General features: G+C 45.4%; 1 protein-coding gene and 1 pseudogene across 1 annotated transcript in view; both read left to right on the top strand.

Annotated features, from left to right (window-relative positions):
* The window catches only part of ATP8B4 (ATPase phospholipid transporting 8B4 (putative)), a 2,552,767-nt gene that overhangs the window by 1,384,853 nt on the left and 1,146,262 nt on the right, over positions 1–21,652 (top strand). The gene's annotated exons all lie outside the window — the stretch shown is intronic.
* On the top strand, positions 6,989–12,162 carry LOC138285924 (beta-1,3-galactosyl-O-glycosyl-glycoprotein beta-1,6-N-acetylglucosaminyltransferase 3-like; annotated as a pseudogene).

The following is a 21,652-nucleotide window of genomic DNA, read 5'->3' as shown; positions in this document are numbered from 1 at the left end:
GCCATTCTGAGATTTGAAAATAGGGATCAGGTGTTTCTTGTTACAACACATCAAACAGCCCTGATGAAGTGTATGGGTTAAAATCCAATAGACGAAACACGTGTTGGCTGGAGTTTTGAGCTGAGTTTTGGCTGATTCTGGACATAGAAGATGGCTTTATGACTGTGAATAAACATGAAACATGAAGAAAGAAAAATTAAGAGGGACGTGTGCTTTATTGCAGTGGTTCCCAACCTTTTGACTTCTATGGACTCCCATTTGATCAATCCTGGAGCCCGGGGACCCCCACTGAATCATTATTGGAACCCGAGGACCCCCACTGAGTCATTTCTGATAGCTGGGACCTAGTATTATTAAATTTTGTAAGCAGTCGCGGACCCCCTGAGGAGGCTTCGCGGACCCCCAGGGGTCCCCGGCCCACAGGTTGGGAACCACTGCCTTATTGTATATACTGGGATATCTGTTATATTTGTGATGGAGTAACCGCCTCCCCCAAACTCTAAATCAGGAATAGAGAGTGGCTGACACAGATTAACTGACAAGCAGAGACAACACCGAATTTGCCAACATCATGAGTTGGGAGAAACAGAGACCATAGACCCTCATTACGATGTGTCCAGAATAGTATCCCCAGCTAATTCTTAGGCCAACTACAAGTTTTCAGTGTCTCCATGGCTGGAAATATTGGGTCCTCAATCTCCAGACCCAATAATTCCGGTGCCTGTAGACACTAAGGGGGTCATTCTGACCCCCGCCGGCGGCGGATGCCGCCGGTCTGGCGGGAACCGCCAGAAGACCGTACCGCGGTCAAAAGACCACAGCGGTCATTCTGAGTTTCCCGCTGGGCTGGCGGGCGACCGCCAGAAGGCCGCCCGCCCGCCCAGCGGGAAACCCCCTTCCACGAGGATGCCGGCTCCGAATGGAGCCGGCGGAGTGGAAGGGGTGCAACGGGTGCAGTTGCACCCGTCGCGATTTTCAGTGTCTGCCACGCAGACACTGAAAATCTATGTGGGGCCCTGTTAGGGGGCCCCTGCAGTGCCCATGCCAGTGGCATGGGCACTGCAGGGCCCCCCAGGGGCCCCACGACACCCGTTCCCGCCAGCCAGGTTCTGGCGGTGAAAATCGCCAGAACCCGGCTGGCGGGAAGGGGGTCGGAATCCCCATGGCGGCGCTGCTTGCAGCGCCGCCGTGGAGGATTCCCTGGGGCAGCGGGAAGCCGGCGGGAAACCGCCGGCTTTCCTTTTCTGACCGCGGCTTTACCGCCGCGGTCAGAATGCCCCCGGAAGCACCGCCAGCCTGTTGGCGGTGCTTCCGTGGTCGTTGGCCCTGGCGGTCCATGACCGCCAGGATCAGAATGACCCCCTAAATCACCTCCTGGTCAGAAGCCGAAGGAGCTTTGGCAGCTGTTGCTACTGGCCTCTGCCGGTCCTCATACTTCTTTGTTGAGGTAGTAAAAAAACTCCCCTTAGCTAAAGTACAAGAAACTCTTCTTTCCCACCCAACTCCTCCACTCCTCAACCCTGCAGAGCTAACAAAAAAGCCATTGCGATACTTACCACCTGGTCCAAGTATGTGATAAATGTGTGTAGATTTTCTATACCTAACTTCACATATATGTGCATATATGGTACATATATATCTTCAAGGTTTGCAGATGTGGAATTCCCCATATGCACTTACCTTTCAATATTTTGTGACTAAATATTTTGTCCACAATATTATTGCACCACGATACTGCTGGTGTTTGATATTCAGTAGTAACTGTACAGCACATTATTTATTTTGGAGATACTGGCCGGTATTGCACATTTCAGCTTTTGTATCTCCCTAAGGAGAATATGGGGAACTTTGAAGGGCGGCCTGAGAATTCTTTCTCCAGGATTGTATTGCTTACAGAGACAATACGGGCATTCTACTTCATACATTCTCCAAAAAATCAAGTATTCCAGGTAAAAGTCAAGAAAAACTTGCATCATCCTAGGAGAAGTTCCAGAAACTGCCAGAGGGCAAAAAAATGCATACACACTGTGCATAAGGATTGACAGTGTGGAAACATAAATGACCACTGCATGACAGAATGTAAAGTGCGATATGTTTTTGAGTGAAAACTTTGGCGATATTAGTCTGACATATCATGCACTAAAATATTGCTCTGGTTGTACTGTGAAAGCACTACGTGTGACAAGAGTACTGCTCTGAAAGGAGGCATGCATAACCCCAATTTGTGACCGTGTACGGTGTGTGACACTTGACAGTCCTGTCAATTAACCACCTCCTGTCTTGACCCTCAGCCCTTCTCGCCAGTCCTGTAGTATGTCCCCCTTTTGAAATCCTTTATTAAACAGTTTTCTTTGAATCCTCACTTTATCCTTGATATTCGGTTTTGCATTTGTTTACTCTCGAAGAGGTTTTATCTGGGTCTCGTGAACCACTGTATCTTGAGATGGAGATTTCCAAATTGCCTTTAAACGTTCCAGCGTGTTTCTAGGATAATATGGAGCTATCGTGCCTCACTTGTGGATTATATTTATCATCATATACATTTTTATTGGTGTCAGCGCCTATAGTTCAGTGAGTCGGCCAATCAGTTAGCACAGTGATTTAGGCGCTCGCCGCTGACATAGTGTGTGAGCTTAAAATCACAAGTTAGAACCTTTGAAATGACTTCTTTGACTTTCCTCATGACACAGTAGATACATTAAGGGTTCTTACACTCTGTAATAGAGACACACGCTATTTACTGCACTTAGAAATGTCAAAGCGCCGTGCAACTCTCAACGAAAATAAGTTGTTAACTTGACAGATAATTTCCTCGCTGGGTTTGTGGCATCCACAGCCATATATAGCTGGGAGTAACAGATATCATTCAAATATATTTATTTATAATTTAATTTAAAAAAATATACTTTGACTTTAAAATGTGGCTGTCACAGCTATGATATCCTCATCATACTTCAACAACATACAAAAATATTTACATTATTTTTTAACGTATATCTTAGAAAACCGTTGATCGAGCACTCATTGTTTTCATTCTCATGACGCTTCAAAGCTCTTTCCTCAGCCGCTTTGGAGACGTTTTGCAGTTGGCGTATGTTCCCTGCTCGCCCTCGGATGTCCCCAGGTTCTCATGTGTGCACCTGCAGGAATGCTTGTCTCTTAAGTCATGTTAAAGTCGTTTTCTCATACCCAGACAGTGACGTGCTCATTTTGGGAAAGGTTTTACGAGTAAATATACAAAAAGCAAATGGAACTCTGCTTGTATAGTAACTATTTTGATTTCACAGAAAAGCAAACATCTTGGGAAAAGTCCTGTGAAAGTACGTAGACAGTGTTCAACAGAGTGAACGGGTAACGAACATACCCCATTAAAATAACAGTCCAGGCATGTGTCTTTTAAATAACTGCCAATATTTGACCATGAGCATGCATTCTACCTTTTCACGACTTAACACACTTAATTTTTCTGGGCAGCCATTTTTTGGTAAGATCCACAGTTAAGTGCACTCAAACATGCGATCAAACAGTGGTTGACACTTTTAAGACCTGGCGTGTTCATTACACCCAAGGCCACCGGAAATATGCGACAGAGAAAGATCACATCATAGAGCTGGGTTCAATAAATTAGGCGGCAACAAAAGACAAATTATGTGACACAATGCGGAACAATTTTGGGATAGTATTACATTATAATTTTGAAATTATATATTAGCTGTATTTTAGGTAACTCCTGTCTGAAATTATCTCTGCATTAGTAGAAGTCAAAGGGGAAAATAAATTACCCAGATTTTATTTTAAATCTCCCACTTCCCTGTTATGAAATGTTGGCATCTGTGCCAACCCTCTCGACCCCTCCCCACAAGTTTCTCATTACTTACAAGATAAACAGGATGTAGTATGGTGGTTGAAGCAAAAGGTGTGGAGAAAGAACTGCTATTCACACTCCTGTGTTGAATTTTGCAGTATCTTTATTAGGAAATCCATGAAAGCCATCGGCACCCTAACAGGTCTAGAGCCAGCCTCCAACTGCCAACCCGCTAGGCTCTAGAACCCAAGGCACTGATGTAATACAGAACACAGAGATATTAAAGATACAGTGAACTTAAAGGCAATAGTGCTAATAAATAAAACAAGTTATAAGAGTTAAACATGAGACATAATACATACAACTCATTAAGCCACATATTCCATCATCTTCCCCCTTTAGAATAACCAAACTAAGCAAAACAAAATTTAGGATTAGAAACAATTTATCTCAAAACAAAATCATCAAACTTAGAAGGTAGTTTGACCACTCTATTGCTACGAGTACAGACCAATCTGGATGAGCTAAGCTTTCCAGTATCATCACCAGGTAAACTCATCTCATTATGACTAGAACAAGCTTCTGCCCCTTTCTCAAATGTGAGGTCTGCTTTATCATCTCTTTGTAGTCCTTCTTCATCGTGACCGAAACAGATTGACCTATCTACATGTGAATCTGGAGTCCTAGCAGTAACATTGTTAAAGAAGATATTACTAGAGATATCTTCCCTCCTGTCAGAATAAACTTCCTTGAAGATTTGTGCCTGTCTGAGAGAAATAGGAACAACACTGTTTCTGGTCCACCACCCTTTATCTTCCAATAGGACCGAAGCCTTGGTCACTCTCATTACTTTTACAGGTAGTGAACATTTTGATTCTCCTTTAGATACACCCAATCATGAATGTTTATTTCTGTTTCCTTGGCCTTATTCCTTCTATCATAATACCTTTTTTGAATTAGCTGTTTCTCCAAAACGTTGTCTCTTAAATCACTCAACGACACATCAGATTTTCTCAATTTGTCCATTAAAGAGTTTGCTAACCAGGCTGGTACAAGCTTGGACTTGGACTCCCTACTCTGAGAAGTGTAAATGGAGAAACTCCTGTGTTGGAATGTGGAGTATTCGAGTAAGCCCAAATTCTCTCTTTGAGAAAATCACGGACATTACGATCACTAGCTAAGGCAGTTTGAATTCCTTCTTTTAAAATTCTATTGGCTCTTTCTACTAAGCCATTAGAGGCAGGACTATACAAGGCAACCTGTATATGTCTAATGTTAAACCTTTCCATGAAACGCCCCATTTTTTAAAAAGTGAAATGTACTCCATTATCAGTGACAATCACCGATGGAGCACCCTCCAGAGCAAACAGATCTGACAAAAATTGGATATCAGAATCAGTATTAGCATCTTCTACAAATGAAAAATAAATCCACTTTGAGAAATAGTCTATTGTGACAATCAGGTACCTCATATCTCTGGGCAACAAATGAAAAGGCCCAGAGAAATACATAGCAATTCTTTCCCACGGTTTACTTGGAAAAGAAACAGAGTGTAAGGGTTTAACACTACTTTTCCAGTGTTTATCTGACACCACGCATGATGTGCACGTGTCAACAAATTCTGCCACTTGTTTATCAAGATTGGGCCACCAATATTTTTCCTTCAATCTTTTATAAGTGGCGGAAATGCCTAGATGACCCTCATGTGCTAATCTAATCAATCTTGCTCTTAAATCACTAGGTGGCACACAGACAGAACCTCTCATGCAAAATCCATTTTCACAAGATAATTCCATAGCTATCTGTTTGTAGGTATTCATATCACCACAATACTACTTCTTGTTAGGCCAACCATGTTTGATATAATGTAGGACTTGGGTCATTAAGACATTATTTTACATGGCAAACTTCCAGTCTTCCTCAGTGAACAACCCATCTGTTGCAGAAACCAAATCCAACACTCCTACTACACACTCTGTATCTTGGTCATCACTAACGTCAGGAGAGTGTGGAAGCGGAAGACGAGATAGGCAATCTGCCCTAACATTTTTCCCTCCAGTTACATACTTCACCTCAAGCTTATACTCTTGTAACTTAGATAAAAGCCGCACAAGCCGGGCAGACGCCTTACCGAAACCGTTACCGCTCAACAAGTACACCAAAGGTTTGTGATCTGTGTAAATCTCAAAATGAGTACCCCATATGTATGTCCTAAACTTCTGGACAGCCCAAACGCAAGCCAATGCTTCACTTTCAATAGTACTGTAATTACTTTCATCACTAGAAAGAGCTCTAGATGCAAACGCAACTGTATGCTCCTGACCATCCAGCCATTGGCCAAATACCGCTCCTAGACCCTTGAGACTGGCCTCCACTGGTATGACTAACCTAGCAGAAGAAATGAAAGACGTCAAGGTGGGTGGAGATAATACAACTTGTTTGATGTGTTCAAATGTATCATTAACATGTTTGTCCCAGACATATTTACTCCCCTTTTTAAGTAGCGACCTATGGGGTTGTACTAACAATGCAAAACCATTAACAAACCTCGAGTAATATTCACAAAGTCCAAGAAAGGAACGTAGTTCATCCTTGTTGGACGGAGGAGGGGCTTTCTTTATAGCTTCTAGGTTACACATTTTGGGCTTTATGTCTTCAGCCAATATAGAATGACCATGATAGTCCACACTTTCAACTAAGAACTTGCATTTCTCGGTCTTGATGGTCAAGCCACAACTTTGAATAATACCAAATACTTTGTCCAGTATCTCTTTATGCTCATCCATAGTTTCCGTGTGCACTAAAATGTCATCTTGAAAGGCACAAACTTCCTTTAGATGACCAAACAAAGAATCCATCATTTTCTGGAATACGCTCGCTGCTGAAGCCAAACCAAAAGGCAATCTGAGATACTTAAATGCTCCATAAGGGGTAATGAAAGTTGTCAAATCTTGGGAGTCTTAACTAAGGGAAATCTGGTGATAGGCCGAATGTAAATCTATGGTTGAGAAGAATTTAGAGTTACTTTAAGTGGTTATTAACTCTTGGATATGTGGAAGTGGGTGACAATCCACTAGGATGTTCTTATTAAGTGATCTCAAATCTACACATATCCTAAGGTCCCCATTCTTCTTTTTGGTGATAACGATTGGAGAAACCCACTCTGAAGAATTTGTTGGAGTGATGATATTATCTGAAACCAACTTATCAAGCAACACTTTCAGTTGGTCTCTTATGGACAAAGGGACTGGTCGGACTTTATGTGAGACTGGAATAGCTCCTTCTTTGAATCTAATGGTGTGTTCAAAACCCTTGACCGTGCCGACTTTATCAGCAAAAATCTCAGGACATTTATGTGTGAAGTGTTCTGGAACTGTGTTATTGGGTATCACATGTAAAACAGCATTTCTTTCATCATTGTGTGGTCTTTCACCTAGAATTGTTGGATTCTCTTGTCCTGGACATAGCACAATGCCCAAACATGCCAAATCCTTCCACCCCACTATGTTCCTCCCTTTAACTGCCACATAAATTTTAGTAACGACAGATCTTCCCAAAATTTCTAAAGGAGCACAAAAGAAACCCAATAAATCAATATCTTGATCCCCAAATGCCTTGGGTACAATATCAGCACTTTCCAAAACTTTAGTTTCTGATGGATACAACTACCTGTGGATTCCTCACCTAATGAATACTCCCATGGTGCCAGCCTTCGACGGAAATCTTCTTCCTAGCTTCTGCACGTCGACGAGGACGTCACTCTAGCCCGCGCGACGCCGTCTGACGTCATACAGGCAATAAGAGGTCCTCGCCGACGTGCCGACGTCAGTTCCCTTTTTTCCCTGCATTCGAAACGGTTATCTTCGAGGGAGCTACTGTTACTTTTGTAGCTACAGTGTATTTTCTGCTGCAAAGTTCTTCTCAGCGGTAATAATGTCTCAGAGGAAGTCGGGTTTCAAGCCCTGTCGAGAGTGTGGGGGCAAGATGTCCGTTACAGATCCTCACTCCGACTGTCTATGGTGTTTGAGCTTCGACCACGACGTCGTGACTTGCGATTCATGTCAGCACATGAACCCGAAGGCCCTCAAAGAACATGAGGCTAAACTATTCATGGCGAAGTCGAAGAAAAAGGAAAAACATCATAAAAAGTCTTCTTCGCCAAGGTCTCATCGGCGTCATCGAGATTCCCGGCGCCGTAGAGATTCACGGCGTCATTCCAGCAAGGAGACTCGTTCGAGGTCGCCTTTGGCTCGGCGTCGGAGAACTTGGGAGGTCAGTCCCACGGTCACGCCGCATCCATCGATGCCGTTGCCCTCTCCGGCGTCACCGACTTCGCTTGGACAGGCGTCTGTGATTGAGGTGATGCAGCCTCTGGTGTTGTCTCCGGCGTCGCAGACATCGAGGCCGGCGTCGGGGTCGCCTTCGATCCAGGCACCCCAGTATCCGGCTTTTCCCACCCCTGGAGCCGATAGTACCGCATTCCTGAATGCGATGTATACCATCTTTCAACAGATGGCTCCAGGGGATACTCCGGCTGGTCCTTCGGGGCCTTTGGCCTTTTCATTGGGTGATCCTGCGCCTCTACGGCCGGCACCCTTTATGCCCTTTCTCCCTTTTGGGAATGTGGGCTTGGCGCCGGTGTCGGCGCCGGTGGCCGCTCCGGTGGCTTCAGAGGGATTGGCCCCCGAGGTTTCCATCCCGTCGACGTCAGGATTTCGTCCTGTGACTCCGGTGGGTCCATCGGCTCCAAGATCTCTTCGTCTTGCTCCTTCAACGGCGCCGAAGCTGCCTGTGGCGCCGGACGCGGCGTCGGATACTGCTGGAGATCGGCGCCGATCTTCGACTTCGGCGGAGGCCATGTCAACTCCGCGTATCGAGCAGAGACTACATTCGAGGAGGCGTGCTCTCCGTCTTTTGGAAGAGCAGGAGTACCAACGAGTCCTGGAGGAAGGAGAGGTTGAGGACTCTGGAGATGAATTGCATGGTCTGGATACGGCCAGTGGGCTGGATACTTCCCCTGAGTGGGACCTTTCATCTCCAGGGGAGTATACGGAGGAGGCTGCTACCTTTCACGCTGTGGTAAGGAAGGCAGCTAACTTTCTGGACCTGCCTTTGCCGGTGGCGGAGGCGAAGCAGAATTTATTGACGGAGGTATTGCATCCGGCCTCTGCTGCAGCGGAGCCTCTCTTGCCGTTTAATGAGGCTTTGCTTGATCCGGTGTTAGAGGTGTGGAAGAAGCCAGTATCTTCCTCGGCGGTTCATAGGGCTGTGGCCAGGAGATATCGAGCTGCACCATCTGACCCTGGCTTTCTTTCTAGACACCCTACGCCGGAGAGCTTGGTGGTGCAAGCCTCCTGTTCATCGAAGTCAGCGCCTGGATCTTTCCCGACAGTACCTGGAGACAGGGACTCCAAGAAGCTGGATGCACAATCCAAGAAAATATTTTCATCTTGCAGTTTGGCGTTGAAGGCCACCAACGCAACTTGCATTCTGGAGAGATACTTCCATGCTCTTATGGACGATATTTCATCTTCATTTACGGAGCTTCCCCAGGGACTCTTGGATGTTGTCTCGGACGCACAGGCTGCCGCAACCCAGATTATCCAGTCTGGGCTGGACACGACTGACTCGGTGGCTAGGGCGATGGGCACGGCTGTGGTGGCAAGGAGACAGGCCTGGCTCCGTAATTCAGGGTTTTCTGCGGACGTGCAGTCGACCCTATTGGACCTCCCGTTTGATGGGGACAAACTGTTTGGAGCCAAGGCAGATTCGGCCTTGGAGCGATTTAAAGAGAGCAGGGCCACAGCCAAATCGTTAGGGCTGCAAGCTCCTTCTTCCTCTGCCTCTTCCAGGTTTTTCAGGAGGTTTCGTGGATTTGGGCGTGGCTCTTCCTCCTCTTCCTTCCGGGGGAGATTCCAGCAACCCGCCTCTTCCCACCCTTATAGATCATTTAGAGGGAGAGGTAGGGCCCGCAACAGAGGAGCCTCTCAACAGCACTCTGCCTCTTCCTCGTCCTCTGGAGGGGTGCAGCAGGGAAAGCAGCCTTAGGCTTCCACCATTTCCCACTCACTCCTCTCCTGTAGGGGGAAGGTTACGGCATTTTCTCCACAAGTGGGAGACTATTACAACGGACACTTGGGTTATCAGTGTTGTGGGAAAAGGCTACACCCTTCCCTTTCGGGAGTTTTCTCCCCCATCCCGCCCCGCCCATCTTATTGTTCAGAAGAACACCTCCTGTTGCTAGAACAGGAGGTTCAAGTCCTCCTTTCAAAGGGCGCGGTGGAGTTGGTCCCAGAGCAGGAAAGGGGTTGAGGTTGTTACTCAAGGTACTTCCTGATTCCCAAGAAGGATGGTCGGTTGAGACCGATCCTGGATCTGAGGATCTTGAATTGGTTCCTCAAACAGGAAAAGTTCAAGATTCTGACCCTAGCACAGGTGATTTTGGCGTTGATCTAAGAAGATTGGATGGTGTCTGTCGACTTGCAGGACGCTTATTTTCATATCCCGATACTCAAGTCGCACAGGAAGTGTCTCCGGTTTGTGGTAGGGTTGCAGCACTATCAGTTTGCGGTCCTCCCGTTTGGTCTTACTTCAGCACCTCGAGTTTTCACGAAGGTGATGTCGGTGGTTGCGGCAGAGCTCAGAAGGAAGGGGATAGCAGTATTCCCTTACTTGGATGACTGGTTGATCAAAGCCAAGTCTCCGGAGCTTGTGTTGCATCATCTGCAGTCAACAACCCAGTTGTTGTTCGACCTGGGCTTTTCGGTGAACGTGCCCAAATCTCACCTGGAGCCGTCTCAGCGCCTCCTGTTCATAGGGGCAGTACTGGATACAACATTGAATCGAGCCTTTCCTCTGCCTCAGCGGATTCAAGACATTCAGGCGTTGGTTCCAATGTTTCAAGGTGGAGCGGTCATTCCAGTCCACGCATGCTCGCTGGCACATGAGGGCTCTTCAGTGGTGCCTCCGAAGGCAGTGGTCTCAACACAAAGGAGATCTAGAAGGTGCGGTCAAGATCTCCAGAGATGCTGCTGTGGACTTGAAGTGGTGGATTGCGAGCAACAATCTTTCACAAGGAAAGCCGTTTGCGCAGTCGCCACCAGTGGCCACGGTCATAACGGATGCTTCCACTCTAGGGTGGGGAGCTCATCTGGGGGATCTGGAGATCAAAGGCCTTTGGTCTCCAGAGGAACAGATGTTTCATATCAATCTGTTGGAGTTACGGGCTGTACGTCTGGCTCTCAAGGCCTTCCTCCCTTCCCTTCGTGGTCAGTGGGTACAGGTCCTGACGGACAATACTACCATGATGTGGTACATAAACAAACAGGGAGGAGTAGGGTCGTACCTTCTCTGCAGAGAAGCTCTTCGACTATGGTCCTCGGCAAAGGACCATCAGATTTGCTTGGTAGCAAATCATCTGGCCGGGGTCTTGAATGTACGTGCAGACAGTCTCAGGCAGAAAATATACCCGCTCTGAGGGACAGATTCTCTGCCGCAAAAGCCCAATTAAGACCAGAATCCGTGGCATCCGTAGGCACACAATCCTCCGGATTGACCGCCGTCTTGCCAATCAGGATCGCCAAAATGGAATCCAGTTTAATAGAGGGAGGTAACACATCCTCCCCCTCCAGGTAGTACAGTTTCGGAAGGAACTGTGGCACCAGAGACTTATCCACATCTTTCCATTCCCGGAACACCATTTCCTTCACAGGCCCCTGAAAAGGCATGGCAAACTTAGAAGGTAGTCCTCAACTGCATGGAAGACATGCTAAAGAGCCCGGTGTCGCAGAAGTACCTGCTCAACACATGCGGCACCGACCTCCCTGTTAGGACCAACGTTTAGGTGGTACTAGCACTCCGGTTGCTGAATGGCCGCAGCTGCTTGGAATCTCAGCAGACACCAGAGTACAAAAAGAAACAGTAGCAGCTGTGCTACGAGGTGCGTGACTCTCGTATTGTCAGTAAGGGTATGCAAAAAATCCCTCCCCCCATAAATATTTCTATGTTCTCAGGTAACGCTTAATTCGTGGCCTCAAGAGATTCTGTGAAGGCGGTGTTTGAAGAGCCGGGGTCAAGAAGCTAGTGGAGTGGGAGAAGGACACCTACAACCCTGATGAACACCTCTGGGCCACCATTTACACAGTGGCTGATGTGCCCCACTTAGGCCCTACCATGAAAAGTATGACCAAACTGATATGAATACTTTGGCACGCCTGGCATGGCAAAGAAGAAAATGTCAGGAAGGGGCGGCCTATCCACCCTGCACTGGCATCCACCTGCGTTCCGTCTGTGGTGCCGGAGACACCATTACCCTCACGAGGGTAGTACATAGGCAGCTTGGGAATGTAAGGTTCTGATATAGTGAAGGGTTTACTTTGTCTGGCTAGTCACTGTGAGTTATGTAAAATGTGTCAGTGGTGAAACGCCACTCACGGCTTTTGCTCTCAAAGTACGATGGTAAGGAGGTACGAGGAACTAGAGGGAGTTTATGTCTTTTGAAAGTCAGGCTCCTTTAAGATCTAAGTAAAGAGAGGCAACGTGACCGGGAGGGATGTAAACAGAGAAAGGGGACTAAGCACTCTGCCAATATCGAAAGACATAAGATGGAGGGATTCTGGCAGTGACCGTTGATAGCACGATCTATAGATCGCACCAGTGTGAATAGATCCAAAGTGATAGCGAGGGCCATAAAAAGAGAAATAGGACTGAACAATTTGCCAACAGCAGACAGACATAAAAAGAAGGGCCCGTGGCACTAACAGTCGACAAAACATACCAGCCGTTTACGGAAAATTTATAGTGGTTCACAAATAGCACCGAACCATGATCTGAATGCCACCATATGTACTCCTGTGTAATATGTGGCTTAATGAGTTGTATGTATTATGTCTCATGTTTAACTCTTATACCTTGTTTTATTTATTAGCACTATTGCCTTTAAGTTAACTGTATCTTTAAGTTCTCTGTGTTCTGTACCCCATCAGTGCCTTGGGTTCTAGAGCCTAGTGGGTTGGCAGTTGGAGGCTTGCTCTACACCTGTTAGGGTGCTGATGGCTGTCGTGGATTTCCTAATAAAGATACTGCATAATTCAACATAGGAGGGTGAATAGCAGTTCGTTCTCCACACCTTTTGCTTCAACCACCAGACTACATTTTGGTACCAGGAGTGGTTTCTACTTATTCTGCGCAATCTTTGGTGCAAGATTTTGACAAGCTGCCGGTGGCTGTTCAGGAAGGTTCGGAGTGCTCGGGACTTCTGGCTGTCATGGAGCAGCAGGCTAGGTTGCTGGCAGACACGTCTTCTGATGTGGTCCGTACTTCGGATCTGGCATCGGGAGCTTTGACTGGGGCTCGTAGGTCCCTCTGGTTGAGGTTATGGAAGGTGGATCCTGGGGAGAAATCTGCTCTCCTGAGACTGCCTTTTGAAGGGCGTAATTTGTTTGGTGATCAGTTGCCTTCCATGCTTTCCAAGGCATTTAAGGAGAGGAAACACGCCTTGCCTTACAAAGGTGGTTCTTCTTCTGGCAAGGGGTGGAGGAAGCATTCGCACTCTTCTCCCAAGATGGATTCCAAATCTTTTTCTTTCAGGAAAAGTCGTTTTCAGCCCCATTTTTCTCCTAAAAAGTCTGCCCCGTCGAACCGAGGTGGGTTCAAGAAGGGGTCCTGACAATCATTGTGGGCCTGGCATAGGGCAGGTTGGGGGATGGCTGGGGCACTTTCTTTCAGTATGGCAGGAGAGTGTCAGAGATCGTTGGGCGCTGGACATTGTGGACAATGGCTACGCCATAGATTTCGATGTGGTGCCTCCAGATTCCGGGGTACGTCCCACTCCTCTGCCTGCAGTCGGGTGGGGTCTGGGACTTGCTTCTCAAGGGGGCCATCTCCCAGGTTCCTGTGGGGGAGAGAGGTCTGGGCACTTATTCAGTCTTGTTTCTGGTTCAGAATGTGTCAGGGGGTTTTCGGCCTGTCCTCAATCTGAAAGGGGTGAATTCCTGGATCACGACAGTACATTTCCGTATGCTGTCCATTCAGACTATATTTCCTCTGGTCAGTCAGGGGGATTGCCTGGCATCTCTGGATCTGCAGGATGATTTCCTGGCATCTCTGGATCTGCAGGATGCTTACCTGCATGTTCCAGTGGCTCGGTCTTCTCAGCGGTTCCTACGTTTTGCGGTAGGCCTGGACCATTATCAGTTTTGTGTTCTGCCTTTCGTCCTCAAGTCCTCTCCCTGCATTTTCACCAAGGTGCTGGCCCCCCTGGTGGCTCTTCTACATTCAGAAGGGGTGTTTATTCATCCTTTTTTGGACGATATTCTAATCTAAGCGTCCTCTCAGGAGCGGTTGCGGAGGAATGTGGGCCGGGTTCTGGTGGTCCTGCAAAACCACGGGTTTTTGGTCAACTGGGGGAAGTCAGATTTGGTTCCTTCCCAAGATCTGGTGTTTCTAGGGGCTCGGTTTCTGACTCTTCGAGGTTTGGTGACTATGTCGGAGAAGCAGTTGTTGGTCCTCCAGTCTCTGGTGAGGTTGATCTTGTTGCTGTCTGCTCCCAGGGCGCTTCAGTGGTTACGTCTGCAGGGTCATTTGGCGTCAGTGATTTTTTTGGTTCCCTGGGCACGGTTCCATCTTCTTTGCCTGATGAACTGGTTCCTGGTTCATTGGTCTCCAGGGTCAAGTTCTCTGCTGACACGGATTCCGGTGTCAGGGTTGGTTCGCAGGAATTTGGGGTGGTGGCTGGTGTCCTCTCATCTTCGGGTAGGGGTGTCTTTATCTCCTCCTCTCCCGGTGGTGGTGACGACCAATGCCAGCTTCTCCGGTTGGGAGGCTTGAATGGGGTCGGCGCAGATCCAGGGGTTTTGGTCGTCTCTGGAAGCCAGACGCTCTTCGAATTGGCGAGAGTTGAAGGCGGTGCTTCTGGCTCTGATTCATTTTCAGGTCTCCCTGAAAGGGGTTGTGGTTCATATTCAGACAGACAACTTGGTGACCAAAGCTTATGTGAACCGGCAGGGGGGGACCCGGTCGGGGGCTCTGTTCCGCCTTGCCAAAAAGATTTTTGTTTGGGCTCAAGAATGGGTTCTTTCCCTGCGTGCCACCTACATTCGGGGGGTGGTCAATGTTCGGGCGGATCTTCTGAGCAGGGTGATTCCTTCCTTGCAACTTTACTCCCTCCGGTGGTCTCTGTTTCATCATCTGGTTCACCTCTGGGGTCTTCCGGTGATAGATGTGTTTGCATCTCCAGAGAATGCAAAACTCAGTCGCTTTTGCTCCCGGTTTCATTGTCCTCAGGCTTGGGAGGTGGACGGGATGTCGTGTCCTTGGCCTCAGGGTCTTTTGTACGTTTTCCCGCCCTTTCAGTTGCTCCGGGCGTTTCTGTTGAGGGTACGTCTTTTGAGAGCCAGGGTTATCTTGATTGCGCCCCATTGGCCGAGGGCAAATTGGTTTCCGTTGCTTCAGTTGATGGCGTCAGGTCAGGTGTGGACTCTTCCTCTCTGTCCGTCACCTCTGGAGTTTCCTTGCGTCTCGATGGGGTCATTGAGGAGGTTGCAGTTGACGGCCTGGAGGTTGAACGACGGGGTTTGATGGGTTTGGGAGTTCCGGTAGCTTTGAGTTCTACTTTGCTGGCTTCCTGACGGCGTTCCACTTTGCTGTCTTATGGTAGGCAGTGGAGAGTTTTTTCTTCTTGGTGTTTCCGGCATAAGTTGGATCCTATCTCCACCTCTCTTTTTGATGTGATGCAATTTTTACAGGATGGTGCCCAGTTGGGGTTGTCAGTGGCTTCTCTACGTGTGCAGTAGGCGGGGATTCAGGCTTTTAGGGGTCCTTGGCGTAATCTGTCTGATGAGGGTCATTTGATGCCTCGGTTTTTCCAAGGTCTTCTTAACTTGTTTCCTCGCCTGGTGCATTCCTTTCCTTCCTGGGATCTTTCTTTGGTATTGGATGCATTAACTGTCGCTCCCTTTGAACGTCTGGAGGACTGTGACTTGCGTCATCTTTCTTTGAAGACTTTTTTTCTGGTGGCCATTACTTTGGCCCGCCGTTTAGGGGAATTGGGGGCCTTGGCCTGCTCATTTCCTTTTTGTAAGGTTTTTCCGGATTGTGTGGTGCTTGTTCCGGTTCCTTCTTTTGTTCCTAAGGTGAATTCGTCTTTCCATGCTCTCCAAGAGGTCATCCTTCCTTCATTTTGTCCGGATCCTTCCTCGGATGAGGCGGTTCAGTTGCATTCTTTAGATGTGCGTAGGGCCTTGTTGGAATATCTACGGGTAGTTGCTCCTTTCCATAAGGGTGATTCTCTTTTTGTGAATTTCGGTCCAGACCAGAAGGGTGAGAAGCCTTCCACGGCTTCTTTGAGTCAGTGGGTTCGCTCGTTGATACTGATGGCTTATTCTTTAAAGGGGTGGTTCCTCCCCAAGGGATTCAGGGCCGTTCTACCAGAGGTAAGGCTGCTACAGCGGCTGAGCATCAGGGTGCTTCAGTGGTGGAAATTTACAGGGCCGCCACTTGGGCCTCACCTTCGATCTTTGTTCATCATTACAGGCTGGCGGACTTGGGCAATTTGGAGTCGGTATTGGGTCACTGTGTCTTGTCCTTTGTGATGTAATAGGGGGGTGGGGACTCAGTGGTCTTTATTGGTTGTGATTAAACTTATTGCAACTCAGTGTCTGTCTCCTGTTTTCTCTTGCTATGTCTCATTGGTCTAAAGGAAGGCGAGGGAGGGACAGGAGGTAATGCGTCCATTACTTACGTTAATGGCATTACTCCTAGTCCTACTCCCTCGCCTTCCTTTCCGTTCCCTCCCGCCCTTCCGGTACGGACCGCCTGAGTTTCTGCTTGGGCTTGTTTTTGTACAGGAGGCGGTGGGGGTGGGGGGGTTTAAGGGGAAGGGAGGGTCTATGGGGAGGCAGGGAGCCTCATTGGTCTTGATAGCGCGTCCAGTCCTTGTAAATTACTTATACTTGGACACGCCGGAGGTCGGTGAACCTTTTGACCGGGTTGAGTTCTCCTCATCCAAAGAAATCATCGGATCCCTCAAATCAGTGATGAATATTCATTTATAATCAATAACCAATACTCAATTAGTAATCGATCAACAAATTAGTTAAACAGAAATCAGATAATTAGACACACCATGACCTTTCAGTCATGAATAACCACACCTGTTTATTAAAAGTTAATGAGTTTATTTCCCTATATTAACAAAGCTAGCACAATGTAAGTAAGTCTCAAAATCAAATGATACACATATAGGAACTTTACTTTCTGTCCATAGCGACGGAAGAAACACAACCTACGTAAAACTAGAATAATTATACACTCTGATATAGCTGTGCAAATCACTAATAAAAGTAACTGAAATTGACTAATTGCATACATCGGTCAGCATAACAAGATTTCAATTCAACACAGTGCATCAAATGAATACCTCAACTAACTTCTAATTAGCATTAGCATGTGGGGCTTCATGCAAAATGAATGTAATCAACATAAATTTAGAAAACTTCTAGCTTCGGCTCTGTCAAAATAAGCAGTTGGTACCTACAGAGGAAAACACAACGAATAGTATATTTATCCTTTCATAATTACCAAATACAATCAGCATTCAAGGTAAGTCTTCGTCCTTCAGGTACCGGTTTGATCAGCATGGGGCAGATTTCAAAGGGGCAAAGTTTAAGTCCAGTTTTCCTTGCAGCAGCAAGGAAAATGGGGAGGGAAAAGTTATTGTATGGGCAAGGCAAAGTAAAGTTAAAGAGTCTAGGGTGAGAATTCTTTAAAGTCTCTCTCTCTGGGATAGAGAAAAAGTATCAGAGTGTCATCAAAATGGCTTCTCAAATCTGGCTTCAAAATGGCATCAAAGAAAATGGCTGTCTTCTCTTCGTCCGGTGGGATTAAGTAAGAAAAGTTCCAAATTCTTCAGGTTCTTCCATTGGAGGGTCCATGGGGTGATTTCTCCTTGACCAATGAATAGTGTCTTTTCTCTTAATACTCATCTACGCATAAGGTGTCCTTGGAGTTTTGGAACATAAGTAGCAACAAAGTTGCCAATTAATTCTGCATCAGTGTCTTCATTGTCTGCACCTGCAGAAACTGACCTTGAGCTTCAAAGGGGATGAAAGTTGCCTAGCACGCAACTTTGAGATAAGTGTATTAGTCATTCTACTGGAAAAATACAGCTTTTAAAGATTCAAAAGACGTCTTTGTTAATACAAGTGAAAACTACGCAGTTAAAATTGAGACCAGGCAACTAGGCCAAAGCCTCTGCTAAATTTAGGCTAAGCATATAACAGTTTTAACGAGAAAATCATAGAATATAGCTGCAATTATGACATATTAGTACATTTGTCGTTTTTCATGATTAATTAAGCTTGTTTATACTAATGGCGACCTACTTCGTGGGCACATTTTTCTACATACATTATTTTTCTTTGCTAAAATCACGTTGTCTTATACGATTTTGTTACATGATATATAAATGTTTATTAGTCTTTCTTTTTCTGCTTCATCAATCCCTCCTCTGATGACTAATTATGTCATCACATTAAATCTTCCTTCACAAATTTTATTTAATTTAAAATTCAGTTTTAATATTTCTGCATTTCAATCATTTCCCATTTCCGTTTTTCTCCCTTTGATTTTTCCCTGTATAATTTTACCATTTCTTTTTGTTCTTTCTTTTCAGTTCTTCTCTTGTTTCTTGATTTCAATATTTTAATAGCTTTCCATATTCCCCAAATACCTATTAAGCAAATTAGTATTATTAATATCCCTTTGACTATTTTCAGTAATATTCCATTCCAAATGTTGCTGAGCCAATTTCCCACGGAAGCAAATCCTTTTCCAACTGTTTCCCATACTTAGGTTCTTTCAATTCTTTCAGATCTGTACTATCATTAGTTAAATTTGTAAGCATATTTCTAATTTGTTTACTGTTGTCTGGTATATATGAGCAACAGTGACGTGTACTAAGCATTTTGCAAACTCCCCCATTCTTTGCTAAAAGAATGTCTAAAGCAAGCCGGTTTTGAAGAGTCATAGCTCTTTCTGCAGCAAGTTCAGTATCCATCAGGATCATTGTTCCTGAGAAATTTGTCAGCATGTTATCCAGAATAGTAGACAACTTTCGTATTTTGACTGAGTTCAATATAACTCCTACTGAAGGAATTATTGCTCCAAATATTGCTCCAAATATGTCTCCTACCACACCAGAAGCTGTCTCCCTTTTCTGAATACGATGTAATTCAGACAGCTTTGGAAATTTCTTTAAGTTATCTAGTTGATAAATCTTTGGAAATACTATTCCCAAATAACATTTCCCATACCATCCTTTTGGAAGATGATAATAGGCATTAAGTCCACAAATATAATATCCCCCTGGAGTAGCTGGATCTAGTCGATTTAACATGAACGTCCATTTACTCTGGAATAAAAACACGTGTTTACATTCACTCGTTCCTACAAAGATTGTGTCATAATATGATTTAGGTCTATATATACACAGTTTCCCTATATGTAATGCATCTAATGCTAGTTTCCCTTGTGTCTTTATTGCGGCAAAAACATAGTTATCTACAGATGTCCTTTTATGTAATTCTTTTTCTAATTTTTCCTTTATCATTTTCCTTCTATCTTCAGTGTGATCTAAAAAGCTTTTCTCTACGGGTGAAAGTAAGCATGTAAGGTTGTCTCTATGAGCGTGAACTGTGGAAAAAGGTGATAATGGTTAAAAGAAACCTCTAATTTTATATAATAATCTCTTGCTATTTTACTCAAGTACTCAATTATGGGGACATATGAAAATACGACATCCTGATTGGACTAGAAGTATTGAATATACTCCTGGCCATAAAATCTGGTTAGTAACAAACTACATGTTACTCCATACGTAAGGGGCATGCTATGATATGTCACCCCTTCTATTACTGATGTAGGGATTTGTGTACATATATAACAATCTTTCGCGTCCATTGTCTCAACATACTCACTCAGCAAGCGATAGAAAACATTAGATAAGAGTTCTTTCTTGTCGTTAGTATAGTCATGTAAATATTTTTCGTCTTGTTCGAGTTTCTTCAAAGGAGTTAATTCAGTAGTAGTTTTAAAAGTAGAAGCATCATTCGCATCTCTTTCATTCCCTCCATGCATTCCAAGAATTATTGCCATAATTATTAGTACACATGCAATTATTAGACCAATACACATGTATTTACAATATTTCATCTTATGTCCTTGTGTAGTATTGTCCGTCATGATCTATAGAGAATCAGAAAGTTGAAGATAGTTTATTAAATCAAATTTGCAGATATATATATAAAGGATCAACGAGGTCACACGGTTTTCTTTAGCAGCTTAGGGCCAGATGTTGCATGCCGTTTGCATGGCGCAAACTGCGAAAAACGCAGTTTGTGCCATGCAAACGGCCTCATGCGATGCTCATTCCCAAATTGCGAGTCGGTACCGACTCGTAATTTGGGAATGCGACTCGCAAATAGGAAGGGGTGTTCCCTTCCTATTTGCGACTCGCATCGCAATTCAGAGTTGCTTTGTGACCGAGAATGCGGTCGCAAACCAACTCGCAGTTACCACCAGTGTCACACTGGTGGTAACACATTGGCAAAAGGGAAGAGGTCCCCATGGGACCCCTTTCCCTTTGTGAATGTCGACATAAATATTTTTTCAGAGCAGGCAGTGGTCCTATGGACCACTGCCTACTCTGAAAAAAACTAAACCAAATGGTTTCTGATTTTTTTTCATTTTGCAACTCGTTTTCCTTTAAGGAAAACGGGCTGCAAAATGAAAAAAAAAAACTGCTTTATTTAAAAAACAGTCACAGACATGGAGGTCTGCTGACTACAGCAGGCCACCACCCCTGTGATTGCAGGGACTCGCTATGGGGTCGCGACCCACCTCATGAATATTGATGAGGTGGGTCTTTGCAACCCCATAGCGAGTCGCAGAAGGTGTCTGAGACACCATTCTGCATCCGTTTTTGCGACTTGCAAATTGTGAGTCGCTCAGACTCGCAGTTCGCAAGTCGCAAAAACTGAGTTTACTACATCTGGCCCTTAGTCTCTTATCGGTTTAGCAGCTTTGTTTCAAAATCGGTTTCAAAGTCAATCAGGTTATCAATGTCTTATTCGGTAATGTTCATGAAATTCACTTTTCAAGTACCAAAGTGTTGTTCTGCTTCTTCATTTTCAAGACTAAGAGATAGAAATTCGTCTGACCAATCGTTAGTGGCTGTGTATGCCCATTCTGGACCAGAATATCTTCTGTTCGCTGTTCTTTTCCTTTTCAATTTTGCATCTCCTTTCGATTCCCCTTCGCTTATGTCTTGTTCTTTGGCTGTGTCTTTTTCTTCATTCAATGTGCTTATGATAGATACTTCTTTTCTTTTTTCTTTCAATTCTGGCCATTTGTTTTCATTTAATGTTTCTCTAGTGTTTGATTTCACTGGTGATATGCTTTGTTTTCGTTTCGCGTTGTTTTCACCTGACGGACCTGCAACCGGTTCCGGAAGAGTTGGAACAATTTGACTTTGCTCCGTCTAGTCTCCTTCACCGGTCGATCAGTTTTTCTCCTTGTTTTCTTGTATCGTCTGCTTCTGGTAAAGGCCTCCTCTGACCAGGCTCTCCTGCTTCTTCACCTGGGATAGGATCTTTGTCACCTCCTGAGGCTTCTTCTCTGTTGTCCTCAAAAGGAGTGACTGTGTCTTCCTCAGTGAATATTTCTTCTGTCTCAATTTCTTCTTGTTCACTTTCAGGCTCTCTTCGTTCTGTCTCAGTGCCTGGTACTTTCCTGTTAGTTGTTGGTAATTTCAGTGCTTCAATTTCCTCTTCTGTGGGACACGTCACCTTT

Source organism: Pleurodeles waltl, chromosome 3_1, assembly GCF_031143425.1.
Source record: "Pleurodeles waltl isolate 20211129_DDA chromosome 3_1, aPleWal1.hap1.20221129, whole genome shotgun sequence".
Taxonomy (NCBI): Eukaryota; Metazoa; Chordata; class Amphibia; order Caudata; family Salamandridae; genus Pleurodeles; species Pleurodeles waltl.
Note: the sequence above shows the minus strand (reverse complement) of the source record. Positions and strands in the feature narration are given on the sequence as shown.